Here is a 23,880-nt window from a genome sequence, read left to right as displayed (position 1 = left end):
ACGGACAGAGGCAGGCAGAGGCAGGCAGAGGCAGGCAGGCATTCACATAAACAGACGACCAGGCAGGCATTCACATACACAGACGACCAGGCAGGCATTCACATACACAGACGACCAGGCAGGCATTCACATACACAGACGACCAGGCAGGCATTCACATACACAGACGACCAGGCAGGCATTCACATACACAGACGACCAGGCAGGCATTCACACAGACAAAGGCATCAGTCTTGTACTCAAATCAATAACCCAGTTTGGTGAGTTAGATCAGGACTGTCAATTGTAATCTGAGGGACTCACCGGGGCAGCGTGAGGAAGTGCCTAGTCACAGATGCCATGCTGCCTGAGCACACCCTGCATGCACACTCTAATGCAGATGGCTAGGTAACAAAGCATAGCAATACAATTATGAACATGACATTAATGATAGTGTTCCTTGACATACTCACTAACTCTTGGTTGAAGCTAAGTGCTGACCTTAAAGTAGAGGTCCAGGCTGTGTGTCAGGTCTTGGCTCAGGTTCAGTGACAGGTGATTGTAATCCTCCTGACCATACACTATAACTCCACAGCTTCAGAGGTACGGAGAGAAATGCATCAGCTCTCCAACACAAACCTTTTGATCCCTCTACACACTAACTATCTTAATGCTTTACCTCTGTATCCTGCATGTTATGCTGACATTAAACCTCCTCACAAATGTGATGAAGACATCAAGGTACACCATATACAAATGACAGCTGTTACCTGGTGCAGGTACGGAAAGTCTTCAGCTTGAATTCTAACTGCTTCACGGGGCAGGTGTATGGCTCTGGGGAGCCCTTTAATGCCATACCCTCCTCCTTCAGCTGAAAGAGGAGGAGCAACACACATTCATGGGCATCCTAAGAGAAGAATGGGAAAGAAACAGAAAATACATCAACAACTACAACTGAAACAGAGCTAAGGAAAAAGATTGTCACGTGTCCCAGGTTTATTGTTAAGTGAGTCTTTTAGCATATAATATCTTACCTGTTCACCGTCGTCCTCATAGTCCTCATTGACAACGGAGAGACAGCGCTTGACTGTTTGAAGGATTTTCATCTTTTCCTTTTTCTTAGCATTGACAGTGCCTCCAGAAAGCCTTGCCTGATGTAACTCGGCAAAGCAGCTGTGGAGGGAGACAAAGAGCATGCATTCAGGTTTCACTCTCTCACTTTGGCCACAGATTAACTCTGTGCTTCTACTTTAGCCTCTGATCAAATATGATTCAACTGATTCCTGATTGTGACAGGAAATCATCTCTGGTGTTAATCAGTAGCTGAGTTGGGTGTGGTTTTATCTTAAAAATCATATGAGGCACTAAGAGTGTACAAAAGACAGTATGTATACATACATACATACATACAGTACACTGAACAAAAATATAAATGCAACATGTGAAGTGTTGGTCCCATGTTTCATGAGCTGAAATAAAAGATCCCAGAAATGTTCCATATGTACAAAAAGCTTATTTCTCTCAAATTCTGTGCACAAATTTGTTAACCTCTATGGGCTATGTCCCACCCCTGATACACCCTATCAACAACAGGTGAAATATCAAGAGCGCCAAATTTGAAAACAATTAAATGTCATAATTCAAATTTCTCAAACATACAACTATCTTACACCCTTTGAAAGATAAACATCTCCTTAATCTAACCACGTTGTCTGATTCCAAAAAGGCTTTACGGCGAAAGCATAAAGTTAGATTATGTTAGGAGAGTACATTGACAATAGCTGTGTGTAATGTTTTGTCAATTCAAAGACAGGCGTCACCAAAAGCAGAAAACCAGCTAAAATTATGCACTAACCTTTTACAATCTCCATCAGATGACACTCCTAGGACATTATGTTAGACAATACATGCATTTTTTGTTCTATCAAGTTCATATTTATATCCAAAAACAGCGTTTTACTATGGCGTTGATGTTGAGGAAATCGTTTCCCTCCAATAACCGCCAGTCAATCACCACAACAAATTAAATAATTACTATTCGAAAACATTGGTAAAATATTATATTGTCATTCAAAGAATTATAGATTTACATCTCTTGAACGCAACCGGATTGCCAGATTTAAAAATAACCTTACTGGGAAATCACACTTTGCAATAATCTGAGCACTGCGCCCAGAGAAATACGCTTTGCGATACAAACTAACCGCCATGTTGGAGAGATCTAAAATCGAAAATACTATGTAAATAATTCATTACCTTTGATTCTCTTCATCAGATGTCACTTCCAGGAATCCCAGGTCCATAACAAATGTAGTTTTGTTCGAAAAAGCTCATAATTTATGTCCAAAAAGCTCCGTGTTGTTAGCACATGATCTATGCCCTCCGGACTTGTCTTCATAAACGAGGGGGGAAAAATATTTACATTCGTTCAAACATGTCAAACGTTGTATAGCATAAATCATTAGTGCCTTTTTTAACCAGAACATGAATAATATTCAAGGCGGACGATTGCATTCTCTTTTAAAACGCATTGGAACGAGAGTACCCAACATGAACTCGCGCGCCAGAGTCTAATCGGCCACCACCGTTCCAAGGCTCTTGTTCGGTCAGATCTCACAGTATAAGACTCAAAACACTTTGTAAAGACTGGTGACATCTGGTGGAAGCCATAGGAAGTGCTCAAAGATTAATAAGCCCCTGTGTGTTTCAATGGCATAGGCTTAAAGATAATTCAACACATCAGGTATCCACTTCCTGTCAGAATTTGTCTCAGGGTTTTGACTGCCATATGAGTTCTGTTATACTTACAGACACCATTCAAACAGTTTTAGAAAATTCGGAGTGTTTTCTATCCAAACCTGAACAATAATATGCATATTCTAGCTTCTGAGTTGGTGTAGGAGGCAGTTAAAAATGGGCACATATTTTTTTCAAAATTCTCAATACTGCCCCCTAGCCCCAATTAACATCCCTGTTAGTGAGCATTTATCCTTTGCCAAGATAATCCATCCACCTGACAGGTGGTATATCAATAAGCTGATTAAACAGCATGATCATCACACAGGTACACAGGTAAACCTTGTGCTGAGGACAATAAAAGGCCACTCTAAAATGTGCAGTTTTGTTACACAACACAATACCACAGATGTCACAGGTTTTGAGGGAGTGTGCAATTGGCATGCTGACAGCAGGAATATCCACCAGAGCTGTTGCCAGAGAATTGAATGTTAATTTCTATACCATAAGCCATCTCCAACATTGTTTTAGAGAATTTGGCAGTACGTCCAACCGCAGACCACGTGTAACCACACAAGCCCAGGACCTCCACATCCAGCTTCTTCACCTCTGAGGGGGTGCTGAGGGGTATTTCTGTCTGTAATAAAGCCCTTTTGTGGGGGAAATCTCATTCTGATCGGCTGGGCCTAACTCCCCAGTGGTTGGGCCTACGCCCTCCCAGCCCCACCCATGGCTGTGCCCTTGCTCAGTCGTGAAATCCATAGATTATGGCCTAATGAACTTATTTCAATAGACTAATTTCCTTATATGAATTGTAACTGAGTAAAATCTTTGAAATTGTTGCATGTTACATTTATATATTTGTTTAGGATAGATAGATAGATAGATAGATAGATAGATAGATAGATAGATAGATAGATAGATAGATAGATAGATAGATAGATAGATAGATAGATAGATAGATAGATAGATAGATAGATAGATAGATAGATAGATAGATAGATAGATAGATAGATAGATAGATAGATAGATAGATAGATAGATAGATAGATAGATAGATAGATACATACATACATACATACATACATACATACATACATACATACATACATACATACATACATACATACATACATACATACATACATACATACTGTACATACATACCACAGGAGGTTGATGGCACCTTAATTGGTAATGGCTGGAGCGGAATCAGTGGAATGCTATCAAATACATCAAACATATGGTTTCTATGTGTTTGATGCCATTCCATTTGCTCCATTACATTTGCTCCATTACGAGCCGTCGTCCCCTCAGCAGCCTCCACTGACACATACATTGAGGCGGGACTTGTGTACTGTAACTATAAGCGTCTAGATGGGTGGGTCAGTGTGTGTACAGGTGGGACAGGAGAGTGAAAGCGAGGCTGTATACCATAGCAGTTTAGAGGAGGGGGAGAAACTCCAGGTGTCCTGTTGTCTCAGGATGTCTCTGCAAAATGCTGGCAGCCCCAGCAGGCACTGCAGAGCAGAGTTCATGAAGCAGGTGTTGCCAATATTAGGCAACCTGTGGGAAAGAAGCCATCAGTTACACACTAATATCTGAACAGTGGACCAAAGGTAAACTAATGAATGGATTTGTAAGGCATGAACGCAAGATAACTCTGAATACCACACAGAATTATTTAAAACAAAAAGCAGAGCTCAGAGATAAGAGTAGGTGTGTGTGTGTAGATGTGTGTGTGTTTTACCCGAGGAGCTTGGTGTTGTCTTCGCCCTCGCCTGTGCAGCTCTGCTCCCCCAGCTGGGTGCTACTCTTGCTGAACAGGTTTGGGAGGCGAGCCATGGCTTCCCGAGGTCTGACCAATGGCCTGGAGGAAGAGAGACTGGTTAGAGGCCTCAGTAGCAGTAGCTCGACACCAATCGGTCTGTTTGAACACTGTTTTAATGTACAAGCATACAGATATTCCTTACCATGTCATGGTGTGAGTGACCACTCTTATGTAGAGTCGAGTGAGATGAAGGTGGCTATTGTCTACAGTACTTACCTCTCCAAGGAGACAGAGGAATCCCTCAGGTCAATGGAGGCCTCTGCAGAGAGAGACCGAGAGACGGACAGCGGTAAGAAAGAAGCTTTGTCAAAGATGAATTGAGAAAAATAGCACCAACAAATGGCACCCGTTTACAGACCTGCGATGCCAGCAAATCGAGGTACCATTCTCTTTGTCTGTGGAACAAATGCCCCCACCTCTTTGACCTCAGAGCTCATAAGATCTCTGTAAAGACACACAGACATATGCATTAGGTTAGCTATATTATATTGGCTTTTTCATTTCAATTCAATGGTGTTGGTTGGCATGAAATTTGATATCAGGCTGCAGTACCTGGCAGTCTCACTGTCTTTGTTGGTCTCTCCATGGTGGTCCACGGGGTTTGGAGAGGAGGACTGGGGGGCAGGGGAGGAGACGTGGGTTGTGGAGGAAGGGCAGGCAGGACTGGGGGGAGTGGCAGAGGAGGATGGCTGAGTTGAGACAGCCAGGGAAACAGAGGAAGCACTAAAAGGGGAGGAGGTCTGTGATCCTTCCTCTGAAGAAGAAGAGACAGATGACATGTGGAGAGAGGAGAGGGAAGAGAGGCTGAAGAACTTGGAGAGAGTGGAAGGGGATCTGGCAGGGGATCCAGGGGGTGAGGGGGATGCAGCGCCGATTGGTGTTCGGCCAGACAAGGGGTCGAGGGGTGTCAGAGATGTTGTAGACGGTTTCAAATGGAAAGAAGAGACAAAGGAAGAATCAAGTTGGTGGTGATCCTTTACGTTCTTCTTCTCCCGGTTTTTCCAAACTGACGCAGTTACCATGCTGGCATCCAATGACGTCAGTTTGGGTGGGATTGGGAACGGCGATGGACAGCGGCTCCCAATCCCGAGGCGAACTCTGCACTTCTTTTTCTGTTTGGAGAAACATTATATAGCTAATATAGTACATAACAAATCAAATAAAAAGATCTTACTTGCTTCACAACAGACCTTGTTATATTTGAACTAGCAGCAAAGGTCACACCCAAACCACATGATCTGACCATAAAATAAAGAACTTGTCGCCCATTGTAACCATAGTTATACCCTCTGTCCCAAATCCTGCCATATGGGACACATAAATAGACAATGAAACAACTAGGAATAGCAGAAAAGAATAGAATATACTCTAAATTGTAACAGAATTAGATCAATTCTAGCCCAGACTAAACATATACCTTTTTACAGCAACACAAACATCCCATTTCAGTGTATTTGTAGACTATGCCTTATTTTGCAGAACATCAAAATATGTTGCCTATTTAACATTGTGATGTCATAACCAAATTATGATGCGCTTGATTACGCGTTACCAGCGTAAATAGCCAACAAATCACACAAACCAAAATGTTGAAAAATAATTTACAAAATGAATTGATCGTGTATTCAGAGTTGTTCCTATTTCATAAAATATACAAAATAACTAGGTTCTTGCCAATAAACCTGTTTTTTTATTGAGAAAACATTTGTCTTCTCTTTCTCCCATGCTCCCTGGGTCACTGACGCATGATTGTATGGGATATAGTAAGAGGCTAGGAAATTCGAAGTACTGTCTATCAGAATCAAAATAACTTTTATTGCCCAAGTGGCCTACATTCACACATTCACAGAATTTGACTCGGTGAATTGGTGCTGCCAGCAATAGACAAATGTAAAGACACATTTACAGCCTATACAATATACAGTAAACATAAAACATATTTATTAGCTTCTATCTTCTTAAAATACTTTAGAGTAATATTTTATTATGGAAAGTAAAATGCCTATTTCACTTCAGTTGACGCTGATCTGATACAGATCGAACGTGTAGCTTTGCAATGGTTGTTAGGATGACCTTTGAAAAAGAAAAGGAGAGCCGCACTCTCTTGCTCAGACTCAATAATTGAATAACCTAATATCCAACGTTCCGACCGACAAGCTGTCTTCATCATTGTATGTTAGGAGGACCTCTGACCGTACCTCATTGAAAAGGTGCCACTCTGCCTAGTGACTGTAAACTAAACAAAAATACTAACGTTAGTACATTTGTTGTATATTTGCTAGATAGCCATATTTGCTAGACAGCCATTTGTTGTATATTAGCTTGACAGCCATATTACTAGCTAGCTAGCTAACTACGTTATCTATTTTAGTCTATGCAAGTCTAGTTGGACGATTAATCAGCAATATTCTAGCAGACCTTTACTAGCTAGGTCATAACGAGTGAAAATGGCTAGCTAGCTACATCATGTAAGGTAAACCGCAATGTAAAAAGTTGGGCAATTCAAACAGTCAGTGTTAGCGAGCAACTTTTTGGTTGCACTGTGTTTAACAATTAAAGCAAGGCTGAACAGCTTATTTTTGGTTTCAACAGGTGAAGGTACTGAAGGAGAAGATAACTTCCCAGTGTCTGGACAGAAGCTCATATATGCTGGCAAAATCCTGCAAGATGACACACCTATTAAAGACTACAAAATTGACGAGAAGAATTTCGTTGTAGTTATGGTATCGAAGGTACATTTCCCTAATCCATTTTACTTGGACTCATAATGAGCTGCACCCACCTGTTTTGGGTCACATGATTGTCTGCATAGATGACAGTAATAGCCTGTTTATATCTCCTCTGGAACTAGGCAAAGTCTGCCACAGCTGCTTCAACACCTTCCTCAGAGGCATCCAAGGCCCCTGTCCAGGACTCTGGGTCGTCTGCGGGCCCGGCCCCTGCAGCCATCCCTATCCCCCCAGAGGAGCCCACACCTCCAGTCGCAGAGCCCCCAGCTCTGATGTCCTCTTAGTCTTTCCCACAGTAGTTGTGGGTCAAGACTGTCTTCCAAACTGATCTGTGATGTATGGTCTGTTACATTGCCATTCATTGTTCCATTACTTTATTGTATTTGTGGTTACATTCAAATCCTGAGGGAGTGCGTACATAGACTGTGCACAGACACACAATATTGTTTTAATATTATTAACTTTTTCCACTTTTTACTCAACATGAATGAATGATAGAGATTGCCTCTTATACAGTGCATTCGGAACGTATTCACACCCATTGACTTTTTCCACATTTTGTTACGTTACAGCCTTATTCAAAAAGGATAAAAAAATTAAAAATCCTCATCAATCTACACACAATACCCCATAATGACAAAGTGAAGACAGGTTTTTAGACATTCTAGCAAATTTATACAAAATAAAAAACAGAAATACTTGTACATGATTTGGAAAGGCACACCTGTCTATATAAGGTCCCGCAGTTGACAGTGCATGTCAGAACAAAAACCAAGCCATGAGGTCGAAGGAATTGTCCTCCATCATTCCTAAATGGAAGAAGTTTGGAACCTCAGACTCCTAGAGCTGGCTGCCTGGCCAAACTGAGCAATCAGGTGAGAAAGGCCTTGGTCAGGGAGGTGAACAAGAACCTGATGGTCACTCTGACAGAGCTCCAGAGTTCCTCTGTGGAGATTGGAGAACCCTCCAGAAGGACAACCATCTCTGCAGCACTCCACCAATCAGGTCTTTCTGGTAGAGTGGCCAGACGGAAGCCACTTCTCAGCAAAAGGCATATGACAGCACACTTGGAGTTTGCCAAAAGCCACCTAAAGACTCTCAGACCATGAGAAACAAGATTGAACTCCTTGGCCTGAATGCCAAGCGTCACATCTGGAGGAAACCTGGCACCATTTCTATGGTGAAGTATGGTGGTGGCAGCATCGTGCTGTGGGGATGTTTTTCAGCAGCAGGGACTGGGAGACTAGTCAGAATCGAGGGAAAGATGAACGGCACAAAGTACAGAGAGATGCTTGTTGAAAACCAACTCCAGAGCGTTCAGGATCTCAGACTGGGGCGAAGGGGGTCAACTTCCAACAAGACAACGACCATAAGCACACAGCCAAGACAACGCAGGGGTGGCTTGGGGACAAGTCTCTGAGTGACCCAGCCAGAGCCCAGACTTTAACCTGATTGAACATCTCTGGAGACCTGAAAATAGCTGTGCAGCGATTCTCCCCATCCAACCTGACAGAGCTTGAGAGGATCTGCAGAGAAGAATGGGAGAAACTCCCCAAATACAGGTGTGCTAAGCTTGTAGCGTCATACCCAAGAAGACTCGAGGGTGTAATCGCTGCCAAAGGTGCTTCAACAAAGTACTGAGTAAAGGGTCTGAATACTTATGTAAATGTGATAGTTAAGCTTTTTGTTTTCTTTATACATTTGCAAAAAATTCTAAAAACCTGTTTTTGCTGTCATTATGGGGTAGATTGATGAGAAGAAGAAAAACAATTTAATCCATTTTAGAATAAGGCTGTAACTTAACAAAATGTGGAAAAAGTCAAGGGGTCTGAATACTTTCTGAATGCACTGTAGGTGCAGTTATTAACTACCATGTACAGTAAAGGAAAATGAATTGCACTAGGTAGGTGAGATGTTTTATATTTATATAAACAGTGGATAGCCTACAGTGGTGTAGGCTGTTTCTTCTGGTGGTCTAGGGCAGCCTGATGGTGGTCTAGGGCAGCCTGATGGTGGTCTAGGGCAGCTTGATGGTGGTCTAGGGCAGCTTGATGGTGGTCTAGGGCAGCCTGATGGTGGTCTAGGGCAGCTTGATGGTGGTCTAGGGCAGCTTGATGGTGGTCTAGGGCAGCTTGATGGTGGTCTAGGGCAGCTTGATGGTGGTCTAGGGCAGCTTGATGGTGGTCTAGGGCAGCTTGATGGTGGTCTAGGGCAGCTTGATGGTGGTCTAGGGCAGCTTGATGGTGGTCTAGGGCATCCTAATTCGATGAATCTGATGTTTCTTGGTGTGCGGTAGGTGCTACTCCAGGTGGTCCCTGAGCACTGTGCCCCTAACGATGGGTTCTCCTGGTGCTTCTCCTAGTAGTGAGGGGCCTGGTCTCCTTCACCTGCTCCACTACAATGAGAAATGACAGGGAGATCTTACATGTACATACAATGTCTGGAAAATAACACATACAGAGGGATTACACGTTAAAGGGATAACTCTTAATGCGTGGTCAATTAATCATCTTTCTAGCTTTGGTGAACACTTTTTTTTTTCTTGATGACTCATTGTCGTGATTGACTCCATTTGTGGCATTCTTCTCAAATGTGTGGGCTAGAGCCTTACCTGCAGACATAGAACAGGATGTAGGCAGTCTGTGCCGTTGCCCTCAGCACAGTGGCCTCATCTGTCCTCAAGACATGTGCGTCATCCAGGCAGAGCCACCCACTGCCACGGCTGTCCAAAACATCACTGATGTAGTGGCCTAGGGAACAAGGGAAACAGAATAGAGTGTACATTAAGCTTTCAGAATTGTGTGTGCGTGCGTGCATTTTACCTGTACACATGTTGTCTCCCAGATGTGAGATCACACTTGACAATTTGTAGATATTGTCTGGCTGGTGTCTCTGTAAGAAAACACATTTAATAATAGGATTGTTATTTTGTCTACAGGATAGGGGTGCCTTCTATAACTGCCTTATCTTGATCCGCCCACTATCTCAACTGGATGGAATTATCTCTCTCTCTATTTCTCTCTCTCTCTCTATTTCTCTCTCTCTCTCTCTTTCTCTCTCTCTCCTCACCACAGCGGCTGCCTGCTGCTCTTTCTCACTAACAGCTGGTTTCTCTAGCTGGTCAGAGGAATTTGAAGCTGGTGGGGGTATATCAAATATAGTGTAAATGCAAACCAGAAAGTGAAGTGGAAACCTATCAACAAATATACTCTTAACTTCAGCTTCTGACTTGCTTTCCTCAATAGTCCTGTTTCATGAGAGGGTGTTCTGCATGATGTCAGTAACACAATGTCCTACCTGGTCTATCAAGGGTGCCTTTCGGGGAGTTTGCAGGTGTGTTGTCCATGTTGTTTTTCCCCATGGAGCTTGCCCTGTGTAAATTGATGGCATTGAAAAGAAATATCTAGTGTGTGAAAATCATGGTGTGTGTTGGCTACCCAATGTGCAATGTCCCCAAACAGAGTCTAAACCAACCTGGCTCCATGCTGGACAGGGGCTGTCGCCCCACATACGGCTGGGAGGGTCAGTTCTGCAGGGATGGATATGGGATCATCCACCTTCTCTGGCTCCCAGTTGCCTGCAGTAAACCGCTTGATATGAAGCATTAGGACCCTGCTCAGAGACAGGCATTCACACACACAGACAGACGGACAGAGGCAGACAGAGGCAGGCAGAGGCAGGCAGGCATTCACATAAACAGACGACCAGGCAGGCATTCACATACACAGACGGCCAGGCAGGCATTCACATACACAGACGACCAGGCAGGCATTCACATACACAGACGACCAGGCAGGCATTCACACAGACAAAGGCATCAGTCTTGTACTCAAATCAATAACCCAGTTTGGTGAGTTAGATCAGGACTGTCAATTGTAATCTGAGGGACTCACCGGGGCAGCGTGAGGAAGTGCCTAGTCACAGATGCCATGCTGCCTGAGCACACCCTGCATGCACACTCTAATGCAGATGGCTAGGTAACAAAGCATAGCAATACAATTATGAACATGACATTAATGATAGTGTTCCTTGACATACTCACTAACTCTTGGTTGAAGCTAAGTGCTGACCTTAAAGTAGAGGTCCAGGCTGTGTGTCAGGTCTTGGCTCAGGTTCAGTGACAGGTGATTGTAATCCTCCTGACCATACACTATAACTCCACAGCTTCAGAGGTACGGAGAGAAATGCATCAGCTCTCCAACACAAACCTTTTGATCCCTCTACACACTAACTATCTTAATGCTTTACCTCTGTATCCTGCATGTTATGCTGACATTAAACCTCCTCACAAATGTGATGAAGACATCAAGGTACACCATATACAAATGACAGCTGTTACCTGGTGCAGGTACGGAAAGTCTTCAGCTTGAATTCTAACTGCTTCACGGGGCAGGTGTATGGCTCTGGGGAGCCCTTTAATGCCATACCCTCCTCCTTCAGCTGAAAGAGGAGGAGCAACACACATTCATGGGCATCCTAAGAGAAGAATGGGAAAGAAACAGAAAATACATCAACAACTACAACTGAAACAGAGCTAAGGAAAAAGATTGTCACGTGTCCCAGGTTTATTGTTAAGTGAGTCTTTTAGCATATAATATCTTACCTGTTCACCGTCGTCCTCATAGTCCTCATTGACAACGGAGAGACAGCGCTTGACTGTTTGAAGGATTTTCATCTTTTCCTTTTTCTTAGCATTGACAGTGCCTCCAGAAAGCCTTGCCTGATGTAACTCGGCAAAGCAGCTGTGGAGGGAGACAAAGAGCATGCATTCAGGTTTCACTCTCTCACTTTGGCCACAGATTAACTCTGTGCTTCTACTTTAGCCTCTGATCAAATATGATCCAACTGATTCCTGATTGTGACAGGAAATCATCTCTGGTGTTAATCAGTAGCTGAGTTGGGTGTGGTTTTATCTTAAAAATCATATGAGGCACTAAGAGTGTACAAAAGACAGTATGTATACATACATACATACATACATACAGTACACTGAACAAAAATATAAATGCAACATGTGAAGTGTTGGTCCCATGTTTCATGAGCTGAAATAAAAGATCCCAGCAATGTTCCATATGTACAAAAAGCTTATTTCTCTCAAATTCTGTGCACAAATTTGTTAACCTCTATGGGCTATGTCCCACCCCTGATACACCCTATCAACAACAGGTGAAATATCAAGAGCGCCAAATTTGAAAACAATTAAATGTCATAATTCAAATTTCTCAAACATACAACTATCTTACACCCTTTGAAAGATAAACATCTCCTTAATCTAACCACGTTGTCCGATTCCAAAAAGGCTTTACGGCGAAAGCATAAAGTTAGATTATGTTAGGAGAGTACATTGACAATAGCTGTGTGTAATGTTTTGTCAATTCAAAGACAGGCGTCACCAAAAGCAGAAAACCAGCTAAAATTATGCACTAACCTTTTACAATCTCCATCAGATGACACTCCTAGGACATTATGTTAGACAATACATGCATTTTTTGTTCTATCAAGTTCATATTTATATCCAAAAACAGCGTTTTACTATGGCGTTGATGTTGAGGAAATCGTTTCCCTCCAATAACCGCCAGTCAATCAGCACAACAAATTAAATAATTACTATTCGAAAACATTGGTAAAATATTATATTGTCATTCAAAGAATTATAGATTTACATCTCTTGAACGCAACCAGATTGCCAGATTTAAAAATAACCTTACTGGGAAATCACACTTTGCAATAATCTGAGAACTGCGCCCAGAGAAATACGCTTTGCGATACAAACTAACCGCCATGTTGGAGAGATCTAAAATCGAAAATACTATGTAAATAATTCATTACCTTTGATTCTCTTCATCAGATGTCACTTCCAGGAATCCCAGGTCCATAACAAATGTAGTTTTGTTCGAAAAAGCTCATAATTTATGTCCAAAAAGCTCCGTGTTGTTAGCACATGATCTATGCCCTCCGGACTTGTCTTCATAAACGAGGGGGGAAAAATATTTACGTTCGTTCAAACATGTCAAACGTTGTATAGCATAAATCATTAGTGCCTTTTTTAACCAGAACATGAATAATATTCAAGGCGGACGATTGCATTCTCTTTTAAAACGCATTGGAACGAGAGTACCCAACATGAACTCGCGCGCCAGAGTCTAATCGGCCACCACCGTTCCAAGGCTCTTGTTCGGTCAGATCTCACAGTATAAGACTCAAAACACTTTGTAAAGACTGGTGACATCTGGTGGAAGCCATAGGAAGTGCTCAAAGATTAATAAATCCCTGTGTGTTTCAATGGCATAGGCTTAAAGATAATTCAACACATCAGGTATCCACTTCCTGTCAGAATTTGTCTCAGGGTTTTGACTGCCATATGAGTTGTGTTATACTTACAGACACCATTCAAACAGTTTTAGAAAATTCGGAGTGTTTTCTATCCAAACCTGAACAATAATATGCATATTCTAGCTTCTGAGTTGGTGTAGGAGGCAGTTAAAAATGGGCACATATTTTTTTCAAAATTCTCAATACTGCCCCCTAGCCCCAATTAACATCCCTGTTAGTGAGCATTTATCCTTTGCCAAGATAATCCATCCACCTGACAGGTGGTATATCAATAAGCTGATTAAACAGCATGATCATCACACAGGTACACAGGTAAACCTTGTGCTGAGGACAATAAAAGGCCACTCTAAAATGTGCAGTTTTGTTACACAACACAATACCACAGATGTCACAGGTTTTGAGGGAGTGTGCAATTGGCATGCTGACAGCAGGAATATCCACCAGAGCTGTTGCCAGAGAATTGAATGTTAATTTCTATACCATAAGCCATCTCCAACATTGTTTTAGAGAATTTGGCAGTACGTCCAACCGCAGACCACGTGTAACCACACAAGCCCAGGACCTCCACATCCAGCTTCTTCACCTGCGGCATCGTCTGAGGGGGTGCTGAGGAGTATTTCTGTCTGTAATAAAGCCCTTTTGTGGGGGAAATCTCATTCTGATCGGCTGGGCCTAACTCCCCAGTGGTTGGGCCTACGCCCTCCCAGCCCCACCCATGGCTGTGCCCTTGCTCAGTCGTGAAATCCATAGATTATGGCCTAATGAACTTATTTCAATAGACTAATTTCCTTATATGAATTGTAACTGAGTAAAATCTTTGAAATTGTTGCATGTTACATTTATATATTTGTTTAGGATAGATAGATAGATAGATAGATAGATAGATAGATAGATAGATAGATAGATAGATAGATAGATAGATAGATAGATAGATAGATAGATAGATAGATAGATAGATAGATAGATAGATAGATAGATAGATAGATAGATAGATAGATAGATAGATAGATAGATAGATAGATAGATAGATAGATAGATAGATAGATAGATACATACATACATACATACATACATACATACATACATACATACATACATACATACATACATACATACATACTGTACATACATACCACAGGAGGTTGATGGCACCTTAATTGGTAATGGCTGGAGCGGAATCAGTGGAATGCTATCAAATACATCAAACATATGGTTTCTATGTGTTTGATGCCATTCCATTTGCTCCATTACAGACATCATTACGAGCCGTCGTCCCCTCAGCAGCCTCCACTGCCACATACATTGAGGCGGGACTTGTGTACTGTAACTATAAGCGTCTAGATGGGTGGGTCAGTGTGTGTACAGGTGGGACAGGAGAGTGAAAGCGAGGCTGTATACCATAGCAGTTTAGAGGAGGGGGAGAAACTCCAGGTGTCCTGTTGTCTCAGGATGTCTCTGCAAAATGCTGGCAGCCCCAGCAGGCACTGCAGAGCAGAGTTCATGAAGCAGGTGTTGCCAATATTAGGCAACCTGTGGGAAAGAAGCCATCAGTTACACACTAATATCTGAACAGTGGACCAAAGGTAAACTAATGAATGGATTTGTAAGGCATGAACGCAAGATAACTCTGAATACCACACAGAATTATTTAAAACAAAAAGCAGAGCTCAGAGATAAGAGTAGGTGTGTGTGTGTAGATGTGTGTGTGTTTTACCCGAGGAGCTTGGTGTTGTCTTCGCCCTCGCCTGTGCAGCTCTGCTCCCCCAGCTGGGTGCTACTCTTGCTGAACAGGTTTGGGAGGCGAGCCATGGCTTCCCGAGGTCTGACCAATGGCCTGGAGGAAGAGAGACTGGTTAGAGGCCTCAGTAGCAGTAGCTCGACACCAATCGGTCTGTTTGAACACTGTTTTAATGTACAAGCATACAGATATTCCTTACCATGTCATGGTGTGAGTGACCACTCTTATGTAGAGTCGAGTGAGATGAAGGTGGCTATTGTCTACAGTACTTACCTCTCCAAGGAGACAGAGGAATCCCTCAGGTCAATGGAGGCCTCTGCAGAGAGAGACCGAGAGACGGACAGCGGTAAGAAAGAAGCTTTGTCAAAGATGAATTGAGAAAAATAGCACCAACAAATGGCACCCGTTTACAGACCTGCGATGCCAGCAAATCGAGGTACCATTCTCTTTGTCTGTGGAACAAATGCCCCCACCTCTTTGACCTCAGAGCTCATAAGATCTCTGTAAAGACACACAGACATATGCATTAGGTTAGCTATATTATATTGGCTTTTTCATTTCAATTCAATGGTGTTGGTTGGCATGAAATTTGATATCAGGCTGCAGTACCTGGCAGTCTCACTGTCTTTGTTGGTCTCTCCATGGTGGTCCACGGGGTTTGGAGAGGAGGACTGGGGGGCAGGGGAGGAGACGTGGGTTGTGGAGGAAGGGCAGGCAGGACTGGGGGGAGTGGCAGAGGAGGATGGCTGAGTTGAGACAGCCAGGGAAACAGAGGAAGCACTAAAAGGGGAGGAGGTCTGTGATCCTTCCTCTGAAGAAGAAGAGACAGATGACATGTGGAGAGAGGAGAGGGAAGAGAGGCTGAAGAACTTGGAGAGAGTGGAAGGGGATCTGGCAGGGGATCCAGGGGGTGAGGGGGATGCAGCGCCGATTGGTGTTCGGCCAGACAAGGGGTCGAGGGGTGTCAGAGATGTTGTAGACGGTTTCAAATGGAAAGAAGAGACAAAGGAAGAATCAAGTTGGTGGTGATCCTTTACGTTCTTCTTCTCCCGGTTTTTCCAAACTGACGCAGTTACCATGCTGGCATCCAATGACGTCAGTTTGGGTGGGATTGGGAACGGCGATGGACAGCGGCTCCCAATCCCGAGGCGAACTCTGCACTTCTTTTTCTGTTTGGAGAAACATTATATAGCTAATATAGTACATAACAAATCAAATAAAAAGATCTTACTTGCTTCACAACAGACCTTGTTATATTTGAACTAGCAGCAAAGGTCACACCCAAACCACATGATCTGACCATAAAATAAAGAACTTGTCGCCCATTGTAACCATAGTTATACCCTCTGTCCCAAATCCTGCCATATGGGACACATAAATAGACAATGAAACAACTAGGAATAGCAGAAAAGAATAGAATATACTCTAAATTGTAACAGAATTAGATCAATTCTAGCCCAGACTAAACATATACCTTTTTACAGCAACACAAACATCCCATTTCAGTGTATTTGTAGACTATGCCTTATTTTGCAGAACATCAAAATATGTTGCCTATTTAACATTGTGATGTCATAACCAAATTATGATGCGCTTGACTACGCGTTACCAGCGTAAATAGCCAACAAATCACACAAACCAAAATGTTGAAAAATAATTTACAAAATGAATTGATCGTGTATTCAGAGTTGTTCCTATTTCATAAAATATACAAAATAACTAGGTTCTTGCCAATAAACCTGTTTTTTTATTGAGAAAACATTTGTCTTCTCTTTCTCCCATGCTCCCTGGGTCACTGACGCATGATTGTATGGGATATAGTAAGAGGCTAGGAAATTCGAAGTACTGTCTATCAGAATCAAAATAACTTTTATTGCCCAAGTGGCCTACATTCACACATTCACAGAATTTGACTCGGTGAATTGGTGCTGCCAGCAATAGACAAATGTAAAGACACATTTACAGCCTATACAATATACAGTAAACATAAAACATATTTATTAGCTTCTATCTTCTTAAAATACTTTAGAGTAATATTTTATTATGGAAAGTAAAATGCCTATTTCACTTCAGTTGACGCTGATCTGATACAGATCGAACGTGTAGCTTTGCAATGGTTGTTAGGATGACCTTTGAAAAAGAAAAGGAGAGCCGCACTCTCTTGCTCAGACTCAATAATTGAATAACCTAATATCCAACGTTCCGACCGACAAGCTGTCTTCATCATTGTATGTTAGGAGGACCTCTGACCGTACCTCATTGAAAAGGTGCCACTCTGCCTAGTGACTGTAAACTAAACAAAAATACTAACGTTAGTACATTTGTTGTATATTTGCTAGATAGCCATATTTGCTAGACAGCCATTTGTTGTATATTAGCTTGACAGCCATATTACTAGCTAGCTAGCTAACTACGTTATCTATTTTAGTCTATGCAAGTCTAGTTGGACGATTAATCAGCAATATTCTAGCAGACCTTTACTAGCTAGGTCATAACGAGTGAAAATGGCTAGCTAGCTACATCATGTAAGGTAAACCGCAATGTAAAAAGTTGCCTAATTCAAACAGTCAGTGTTAGCGAGCAACTTTTTGGTTGCACTGTGTTTAACAATTAAAGCAAGGCTGAACAGCTTATTTTTGGTTTCAACAGGTGAAGGTACTGAAGGAGAAGATAACTTCCCAGTGTCTGGACAGAAGCTCATATATGCTGGCAAAATCCTGCAAGATGACACACCTATTAAAGACTACAAAATTGACGAGAAGAATTTCGTTGTAGTTATGGTATCGAAGGTACATTTCCCTAATTCATTTTACTTGGACTCATAATGAGCTGCACCCACCTGTTTTGGGTCACATGATTGTCTGCATAGATGACAGTAATAGCCTGTTTATATCTCCTCTGGAACTAGGCAAAGTCTGCCACAGCTGCTTCAACACCTTCCTCAGAGGCATCCAAGGCCCCTGTCCAGGACTCTGGGTCGTCTGCGGGCCCGGCCCCTGCAGCCATCCCTATCCCCCCAGAGGAGCCCACACCTCCAGTCGCAGAGCCCCCAGCTCTGATGTCCTCTTAGTCTTTCCCACAGTAGTTGTGGGTCAAGACTGTCTTCCAAACTGATCTGTGATGTATGGTCTGTTACATTGCCATTCATTGTTCCATTACTTTATTGTATTTGTGGTTACATTCAAATCCTGAGGGAGTGCGTAGATAGACTGTGCACAGACACACAATATTGTTTTAATATTATTAACTTTTTCCACTTTTTACTCAACATGAATGAATGATAGAGATTGCCTCTTATACAGTGCATTCGGAACGTATTCACACCCATTGACTTTTTCCACATTTTGTTACGTTACAGCCTTATTCAAAAAGGATAAAAGAATTACAAATCCTCATCAATCTACACACAATACCCCATAATGACAAAGTGAAGACAGGTTTTTAGACATTCTAGCAAATTTATACAAAATAAAAAACAGAAATACTTGTACATGATTGTACATGATTTGGAAAGGCACACCTGTCTATATAAGGTCCCGCAGTTGACAGTGCATGTCAGAACAAAAACCAAGCCATGAGGTCGAAGGAATTGTCCTCCATCATTCCTAAATGGAAGAAGTTTGGAACCTCAGACTCCTAGAGCTGGCTGCCTGGCCAAACTGAGCAATCAGGTGAGAAAGGCCTTGGTCAGGGAGGTGAACAAGAACCTGATGGTCACTCTGACAGAGCTCCAGAGTTCCTCTGTGGAGATTGGAGAACCCTCCAGAAGGACAACCATCTCTGCAGCACTCCACCAATCAGGTCTTTCTGGTAGAGTGGCCAGACGGAAGCCACTTCTCAGCAAAAGGCATATGACAGCACGCTTGGAGTTTGCCAAAAGCCACCTAAAGACTCTCAGACCATGAGAAACAAGATTGAACTCCTTGGCCTGAATGCCAAGCGTCACATCTGGAGGAAACCTGGCACCATTTCTATGGTGAAGTATGGTGGTGGCAGCATCGTGCTGTGGGGATGTTTTTCAGCAGCAGGGACTGGGAGACTAGTCAGAATCGAGGGAAAGATGAACGGCACAAAGTACAGAGAGATGCTTGTTGAAAACCAACTCCAGAGCGTTCAGGATCTCAGACTGGGGCGAAGGGGGTCAACTTCCAACAAGACAACGACCATAAGCACACAGCCAAGACAACGCAGGGGTGGCTTGGGGACAAGTCTCTGAGTGGCCCAGCCAGAGCCCAGACTTTAACCTGATTGAACATCTCTGGAGACCTGAAAATAGCTGTGCAGCGATTCTCCCCATCCAACCTGACAGAGCTTGAGAGGATCTGCAGAGAAGAATGGGAGAAACTCCCCAAATACAGGTGTGCTAAGCTTGTAGCGTCATACCCAAGAAGACTCGAGGGTGTAATCGCTGCCAAAGGTGCTTCAACAAAGTACTGAGTAAAGGGTCTGAATACTTATGTAAATGTGATAGTTAAGCTTTTTGTTTTCTTTATACATTTGCAAAAAATTCTAAAAACCTGTTTTTGCTGTCATTATGGGGTAGATTGATGAGAAGAAGAAAAACAATTTAATCCATTTTAGAATAAGGCTGTAACTTAACAAAATGTGGAAAAAGTCAAGGGGTCTGAATACTTTCTGAATGCACTGTAGGTGCAGTTATTAACTACCATGTACAGTAAAGGAAAATGAATTGCACTAGGTAGGTGAGATGTTTTATATTTATATAAACAGTGGATAGCCTACAGTGGTGTAGGCTGTTTCTTCTGGTGGTCTAGGGCAGCCTGATGGTGGTCTAGGGCAGCTTGATGGTGGTCTAGGGCAGCTTGATGGTGGTCTAGGGCAGCTTGATGGTGGTCTAGGGCAGCTTGATGGTGGTCTAGGGCAGCTTGATGGTGGTCTAGGGCAGCTTGGTGGTGGTCTAGGGCAGCTTGGTGGTGGTCTAGGGCAGCTTGATGGTGGTCTAGGGCAGCTTGATGGTGGTCTAGGGCAGCTTGATGGTGGTCTAGGGCAGCTTGATGGTGGTCTAGGGCAGCTTGATGGTGGTCTAGGGCAGCTTGATGGTGGTCTAGGGCATCCTAATTCGATGAATCTGATGTTTCTTGGTGTGCGGTAGGTGCTACTCCAGGTGGTCCCTGAGCGCTGTGCCCCTAACGATGGGTTCTCCTGGTGCTTCTCCTAGTAGTGAGGGGCCTGGTCTCCTTCACCTGCTCCACTACAATGAGAAATGACAGGGAGATCTTACATGTACATACAATGTCTGGAAAATAACACATACAGAGGGATTACACGTTAAAGGGATAACTCTTAATGCGTGGTCAATTAATCATCTTTCTAGCTTTGGTGAACACTTTTTTTTTTCTTGATGACTCATTGTCGTGATTGACTCCATTTGTGGCATTCTTCTCAAATGTGTGGGCTAGAGCCTTACCTGCAGACATAGAACAGGATGTAGGCAGTCTGTGCCGTTGCCCTCAGCACAGTGGCCTCATCTGTCCTCAAGACATGTGCGTCATCCAGGCAGAGCCACCCACTGCCACGGCTGTCCAAAACATCACTGATGTAGTGGCCTAGGGAACAAGGGAAACAGAATAGAGTGTACATTAAGCTTTCAGAATTGTGTGTGCGTGCGTGCATTTTACCTGTACACATGTTGTCTCCCAGATGTGAGATCACACTTGACAATTTGTAGATATTGTCTGGCTGGTGTCTCTGTAAGGAAACACATTTAATAATAGGATTGTTATTTTGTCTACAGGATAGGGGTGCCTTCTATAACTGCCTTATCTTGATCCGCCCACTATCTCTCTCTCTATTTCTCTCTCTCTCTCTATTTCTCTCTCTCTCTCTTTCTCTCTCTCTCCTCACCACAGCGGCTGCCTGCTGCTCTTTCTCACTAACAGCTGGTTTCTCTAGCTGGTCAGAGGAATTTGAAGCTGGTGGGGGTATATCAAATATAGTGTAAATGCAAACCAGAAAGTGAAGTGGAAACCTATCAACAAATATACTCTTAACTTCAGCTTCTGACTTGCTTTCCTCAATAGTCCTGTTTCATGAGAGGGTGTTCTGCATGATGTCAGTAACACAATGTCCTACCTGGTCTATCAAGGGTGCCTTTCGGGGAGTTTGCAGGTGTGTTGTCCATGTTGTTTTTCCCCATGGAGCTTGCCCTGTGTAAATTGATGGCATTGAAAAGAAATATCTAGTGTGTGAAAATCATGGTGTGTGTTGGCTACCCAATGTGCAATGTCCCCAAACAGAGTCTAAACCAACCTGGCTCCATGCTGGACAGGGGCTGTCGCCCCACATACGGCTGGGAGGGTCAGTTCTGCAGGGATGGATATGGGATCATCCACCTTCTCTGGCTCCCAGTTGCCTGCAGTAAACCGCTTGATATGAAGCATTAGGACCCTGCTCAGAGACAGACAGGCATTCACACACACAGACAGACGGACAGAGGCAGACAGGCATTCACATAAACAGACGACCAGGCAGGCATTCACATACACAGACGACCAGGCAGGCATTCACATACACAGACGACCAGGCAGGCATTCACATACACAGACGACCAGGCAGGCATTCACACAGACAAAGGCATCAGTCTTGTACTCAAATCAATAACCCAGTTTGGTGAGTTAGATCAGGACTGTCAATTGTAATCTGAGGGACTCACCGGGGCAGCGTGAGGAAGTGCCTAGTCACAGATGCCATGCTGCCTGAGCACACCCTGCATGCACACTCTAATGCAGATGGCTAGGTAACAAAGCATAGCAATACAATTATGAACATGACATTAATGATAGTGTTCCTTGACATACTCACTAACTCTTGGTTGAAGCTAAGTGCTGACCTTAAAGTAGAGGTCCAGGCTGTGTGTCAGGTCTTGGCTCAGGTTCAGTGACAGGTGATTGTAATCCTCCTGACCATACACTATAACTCCACAGCTTCAGAGGTACGGAGAGAAATGCATCAGCTCTCCAACACAAACCTTTTGATCCCTCTACACACTAACTATCTTAATGCTTTACCTCTGTATCCTGCATGTTATGCTGACATTAAACCTCCTCACAAATGTGATGAAGACATCAAGGTACACCATATACAAATGACAGCTGTTACCTGGTGCAGGTACGGAAAGTCTTCAGCTTGAATTCTAACTGCTTCACGGGGCAGGTGTATGGCTCTGGGGAGCCCTTTAATGCCATACCCTCCTCCTTCAGCTGAAAGAGGAGGAGCAACACACATTCATGGGCATCCTAAGAGAAGAATGGGAAAGAAACAGAAAATACATCAACAACTACAACTGAAACAGAGCTAAGGAAAAAGATTGTCACGTGTCCAGGTTTATTGTTAAGTGAGTCTTTTAGCATATAATATCTTACCTGTTCACCGTCGTCCTCATAGTCCTCATTGACAACGGAGAGACAGCGCTTGACTGTTTGAAGGATTTTCATCTTTTCCTTTTTCTTAGCATTGACAGTGCCTCCAGAAAGCCTTGCCTGATGTAACTCGGCAAAGCAGCTGTGGAGGGAGACAAAGAGCATGCATTCAGGTTTCACTCTCTCACTTTGGCCACAGATTAACTCTGTGCTTCTACTTTAGCCTCTGATCAAATATGATTCAACTGATTCCTGATTGTGACAGGAAATCATCTCTGGTGTTAATCAGTAGCTGAGTTGGGTGTGGTTTTATCTTAAAAATCATATGAGGCACTAAGAGTGTACAAAAGACAGTATGTATACATACATACATACATACATACAGTACACTGAACAAAAATATAAATGCAACATGTGAAGTGTTGGTCCCATGTTTCATGAGCTGAAATAAAAGATCCCAGAAATGTTCCATATGTACAAAAAGCTTATTTCTCTCAAATTCTGTGCACAAATTTGTTAACATCCCTGTTAGTGAGCATTTATCCTTTGCCAAGATAATCCATCCACCTGACAGGTGGTATATCAAGAAGCTGATTAAACAGCATGATCATCACACAGGTACACAGGTAAACCTTGTGCTGAGGACAATAAAAGGCCACTCTAAAATGTGCAGTTTTGTTACACAACACAGATGTCACAGGTTTTGAGGGAGTGTGCAATTGGCATGCTGACAGCAGGAATGTCCACCAGAGCTGTTGCCAGAGAATTGAATGTTAATTTCTATACCATAAGCCATCTCCAACATTGTTTTAGAGAATTTGGCAGTACGTCCAACCGGCCTCCCAACCGCAGACCACGTGTAACCACACAAGCCCAGGACCTCCACATCCAGCTTCTTCACCTGCGGCATCGTCTGAGGGGGTGCTGAGGAGTATTTCTGTCTGTAATAAAGCCCTTTTGTGGGGGAAATCTCATTCTGATCGGCTGGGCCTAACTCCCCAGTGGTTGGGCCTACGCCCTCCCAGCCCCACCCATGGCTGTGCCCTTGCTCAGTCGTGAAATCCATACATTATGGCCTAATGAATTTATTTCAATAGACTAATTTCCTTATATGAATTGTAACAGAGTAAAATATTTCAAATTGTTGCATGTTGC

The 23,880-nt window shown here is 43.1% G+C and overlaps 1 long non-coding RNA gene and 1 other non-coding gene across 3 annotated transcripts; one reads left to right on the top strand and one right to left on the bottom strand.

Moving 5' to 3' along the window:
* Positions 1 to 17,972: 17,972 nt before the first annotated feature.
* LOC106600279 (uncharacterized) lies at positions 17,973 to 18,577 on the top strand. The gene is made up of 2 exons (XR_006770212.2): positions 17,973 to 18,135; positions 18,255 to 18,577. It is a non-coding gene; the product is annotated as an uncharacterized LOC106600279 (long non-coding RNA).
* Positions 18,490 to 22,598, bottom strand: LOC106601194 (uncharacterized). Of its 2 annotated transcripts, XR_014392644.1 has the most exons (3): positions 21,617 to 22,598; positions 20,775 to 21,513; positions 18,490 to 20,558 (listed from the first exon to the last, which is right to left on the bottom strand). It is a non-coding gene; the product is annotated as an uncharacterized LOC106601194 (transcript). The 2 variants fall into 2 exon arrangements; XR_014392643.1 differs by having other exon boundaries at positions 20,775 to 22,598.
* Between the last annotated feature and the right edge of the window lie 1,282 nt (positions 22,599 to 23,880).

This window comes from Salmo salar, chromosome 06, assembly GCF_965601325.2.
Source record: "Salmo salar chromosome 06, fSalSal1, whole genome shotgun sequence".
Taxonomy (NCBI): domain Eukaryota; kingdom Metazoa; phylum Chordata; class Actinopteri; order Salmoniformes; family Salmonidae; genus Salmo; species Salmo salar.
Note: the sequence above shows the minus strand (reverse complement) of the source record. Positions and strands in the feature narration are given on the sequence as shown.